The sequence below is a fragment of the Ornithorhynchus anatinus genome, chromosome 18 (assembly GCF_004115215.2).
Source record: "Ornithorhynchus anatinus isolate Pmale09 chromosome 18, mOrnAna1.pri.v4, whole genome shotgun sequence".
NCBI classification, from domain to species: Eukaryota; Metazoa; Chordata; class Mammalia; order Monotremata; family Ornithorhynchidae; genus Ornithorhynchus; species Ornithorhynchus anatinus.
Genome location: NC_041745.1, coordinates 28,473,884 through 28,478,347, shown reverse-complemented (window position 1 = coordinate 28,478,347; position 4,464 = coordinate 28,473,884). Strand labels below are relative to the sequence as shown.

Here is a 4,464-nt window from a genome sequence, read left to right as displayed (position 1 = left end):
CCCCATTCCACAGACCAGAGATGTGAAGTGACACACCCAAGGTCACAGCAGACAAGTGGCAGAGCCAGGATTAGAACCCATTACCTTCTGATTCTCTTGTGCCGTGCACTGGGGTAGGTACAGGGCAATCAGGCAGAACACAATCCATGTCCCACGTAGCACCCGTGGTCCAAGTAGGTGGGAGAGGGAGTGCTTAGAACAGTGCCCCACTGCTTAGAACAGCACTTGGCACATAGTAAGTGCTTAATAAATATAACCATCATCATTCAATTCCCATTTTAAAGGTGAGGAAACTGAGGCACAAAGAACTGAGGTGATTTGCCCCTGGTCATACAGCAGGCAAATGGCAGAGCCCAGACTAGAACCCAGGTCCTGACTCCCAAGCCTTTCCACTAGGTCACACTATTTCACAAATCCCAGCTGTCAGAGAAAGTTAGACAGTCATCTCCAAGTTTCTCAGAGTAGAGAGAGATGATCTTTTCCTCCCATTAAAACGATCAGTGCCCTGAAGAGTTTTTTAATAGCTTGATCTAGAATATGCAGAGGGATTCTTAAGAATGGTCAATTAGAAAAAAATCAAGAAAAGAATATTAATTACCTTTGGATATGAAGACATTGGATTCTGGGCCAGAAGAAAAATTTTCTCCTCATTGTGCAGTGGAAAAAGAAGGAAAGGGAAAGTTACGCTACTGTATTATACTATACTTCTTAGACTGTGAGCCCCAGGGGTCTCGTTCAACCTGTTCAACTTCTTGCCACCCCAGCACCTACAGCACAGCCTAACACATAATAAGCACTTAAATACCATTAAAGAAAAAAAAAACTAAACAAAACAAACCACCTCAGTTGCCTCAACTGCAAAATAGGGATTCAATACCTGTTCTTCCTCCTACTTAGATGGTGAGCTCCACGTGGGCCAGGGACAGCATCTAGTCCGATCCACCCACACTAACGGTAATTGACACAGAGTCAGTGCTTAACAAACACCATAAAAATAATTAATAACAATTGTAAACGCACACTGAACGGATTAAACTACAGCAGCACTAATCAGTGAAAAAACAACAATTTAGTGAGTTCTTCCAGATTCCCCACCTAAATTGCAAGGCCCTGCTCTAGGGGAGGAAATGAACTTTTTCAGGCCAGAAGTGCTGAAATACACTTGGAAATATTTCAGATAGATGAACAGGCTTTTTGTCTACCATCTTGCTTACCACTTTGCACCGTGTAACAACGGTTCATTAGTTGGGCACAATTTCCCATTCTTGACGCTTGCTACCCAGCGCACAGACGGCCTCTAAGGCTCGCCGGGTTTCAGTATCAGCGGTTCACTAGCATTAAATAGGACAACTAAATGTTAATAATCTTAGTTTAAGAGTAGTAGTGAATTAAAATTAACTGTACTACAAAACCCCCTACAAGACTCCAAACTGTTTCCAGGTACTGCTATGAGTAAATAGGTCAAAAAATTCTCAGAAAGTCACTCTAGTTTCCCTTCCTCTAGTATACATTCAGAAAAATCACAGTGATTATGAAAGAGGATTCCACCCTGGGAGAAACTGAGACTTCAAATTAAGGGGATTGTGACAAAATTACAGAAATTTGAAATCCTCCACTTGGAAAGGAGAATACTAGAGAATTTCATTGTCCTTCAAAGTACTGCTCCAGTCTGAATTCAAAGATCGATCATTTCCAAGTGTAGCACACCACACTATATTCAAATTCACATCATTCTGAGCCCAATCGTAACACACCACACTCTATATTCAAACTCACATCATTCTGAGCCCAATCTAACAAGACTATAAATTGTATTCCAAGGCAGATAATTTACCTCAAAACCTGTTCTAATACCATTAGGAATGGAGTCGTTCACTAAGAATTTGTGTGCTTTTTACTATGTACTATGGCACACGGAAGTTTGGCTTATTATTGTCTTAGTAGGACACCTGATTTCCCTAGCTTCTAGAAAAAAATTTTGTTTGATCCCTAAATGAAATAGCTTATTTGATTTTGAGGAAACATTTCAGATGCAACTAATGGTGCTTAATGACGTTTGGCTAGTAACCAGTTTAAACCAGATAAATGTGAAAATATAGTAGTGTCCAATTTTTCAGGATCATAAAATATCATTGGTCTCTAAGGCAAATCAAAACAGCAAGTATTAAAATCAATACAAGAGAGTATTAACCATACAAACTTAATTTTCCAAGGTCCCATTAAGTTACAAAAACACTTCGTCAAAATCTGACAAAAGCTTTCCCAAGCGACTGTGGCCTGTGAGTTCTTGCCCAAATCTACAGCAGGTCTGGCAACTGCTACCACTTCAGGGACTCGGGTGGTAATATTAATGATGGTATTTGTTAAGCGTTACTATGTGCCAAGCACTGTTCTAAGGGCTTTCATGGCTTTTGGTCAAATAGATTTGGTAGCCCAAACAGGATTTGTTAAAAAAAAAAAATGTGTGTGTATCTCGTTTATTTTAGGGCAAAAATTAGTACAGTTAGTAGAAAGGAACACTGAATAAATACAATACAATGAATAAATACAGACCCTCAGCCCTGTCAGCAGCTGGCTGAGGGCCTGGATAGCAGGACGTGTCTCTCCACATGGCACCTGCCCACTCTAGGGTGTAGCAACCTTTGGTCTCTGCCGGGGGTGTTCAGGATGACCCTCACTGGGCTGAAGCCTTGGACCTCCTTTTCCTCACCAACTGCATCCTGTGGGATGAGGCGAGGACCCCCCAGGGGCTGGCTTGGTCCCAGGAGTTCGGTCTGGACACTGTCCTGGGCTCTGGGAGCCCATCCAACAGCTGGGGCTGGTCCTGGCGTGGCTTTCTGACAGGAAAAAAGGGAGAAAAGTTGTGCTTCTAGTCAGATGAGGATCTCTGAGGAGTTGCTTCACCAAAACCGGGCTGGGCCTTAGAGATCCGGCCCAAGGATAGGCCAAGTCCGGGAGCTGATTGGGCTCATTTGCTGTAGATTTGGGATTTCTGGCTCTGGTCCCAATAGTTGTTAGGAAACGGTGCCGCTTGTCCCCTCACTCTCTTTGTCCCCTCTTCCCCCACCCGGGCCCTTGCTCCCACCTGTTCCTTAGTCACCCGTATCCTGTTGCCCCCTTACCCCACCCCCTTGCCCTTGAAGTCCCTCACATCTCACTCCCTTGCTTCCCCACCCCTCACCTCCTTGGACCTTTCCTTCCTCCACCCCCTCACCCCTCCGGTCCCTCACTTCCCCCACCCCCTCACCTTCCGGTCTTTTGCTTCCCCTACCCTCTGGCCCCTCGCTTCCCCCACCTCCTCACCCCTCTGGCCCCTCACTTCCCTCGCTCTTCATCCCTCCAGCTCTTCGCTCCCTCCCACCCCCTTGCTCCGGCCCCTCCTCACCCCACCCCTCACCCTCTGGCTCTTCCAGCCCCTCACTTCCCCAAACCCTCACTCCTCTGGCCCCTCTGGCCCCTCTCCTCCTCCCCACCACCACCCTCTGGACCTTCCTTCTCTCACTCCTCTGGCCTCTTGCTTCTTCCACCCCCTCATCTCTCTGGTCCCTCTCTCTCCCACCCCCTGGCACTCTCACCCTTCCTTCTCCTTCCCTTCACCCTTCTGGCCCCTCACTTCCACCACCCCCTCACCCTTCCGGCCCTTCTCCTCCCCCACCCCCTTGCCCTCTGACCCTTCTCTCATCCCTCACTCCTCTGGCCCCTTGTTTCTCCCATCTCCTCCCCTCTCTGGCCCATCTCCTTCCCTATCCTCTCATCCTCTAGCCCTTCCTTCTCTCAATCTTCAACCCTCTGGCCCTTCCTTCTCTCTCTCCTCACCCCCCCCGCCTCTAGACTGTAAGCTCATTGTGGGCAGAGGATGTGTCTGTTATACTCTCCCAAAAACTTAGTACAATGCTCTACACACAATAAGTACTCAATAAATACAATTGACTGACTAAATGACTGACCCCTCGCTTCCCTTACCCCTCGCTTCTCCCCCTCTGGCCCTTCCTTCTCTCACCCCTCACCAACTGACCCCTCGCTTCTCCCATCCTCTCACTGTCCCGATTCTTTACCCCTACTCTCTTTCCCCACCCAGACCCCTTAAAGCACCTGGGTGGCCCACAAGAGTCTGTCGAAGCCCAGTCCTGGGCCCCATCAGTTGGGCTATCTGCTGAGCAGGCTCCCTGCCCCATCCACCAGGTCCTGGCACAGTTTGGCCTGGCCTCCGCTGAGGGAGGGCAATGAATAGTGATAGGGAGGGCAGACAGCTCAACCCAGAACCCAGATCCCCACGAAGGTAGGGGGAGACTCCCCCTCGCACAGCACACGTACGCGTCCACACCCCCCACCCCCGCAGGCACACACGCAAGCATAAACTCCGTAACGCCATCTCCGGAAGCCGGTGAGCTAAGGACGGAAAGCCCATCCAAAGCTTGGTCTGCTGGCCCAGTTTCCTGTACCCCCAGCCGCCCAGGCCTTAGT

General features: G+C 48.4%; 1 long non-coding RNA gene across 1 annotated transcript; it reads right to left on the bottom strand.

Moving 5' to 3' along the window:
- Positions 1-2,463: 2,463 nt before the first annotated feature.
- Positions 2,464-4,448, bottom strand: LOC114818205. The gene is made up of 2 exons (XR_003766041.1): positions 4,093-4,448; positions 2,464-2,837 (listed from the first exon to the last, which is right to left on the bottom strand). It is a non-coding gene; the product is annotated as an uncharacterized LOC114818205 (long non-coding RNA).
- Between the last annotated feature and the right edge of the window lie 16 nt (positions 4,449-4,464).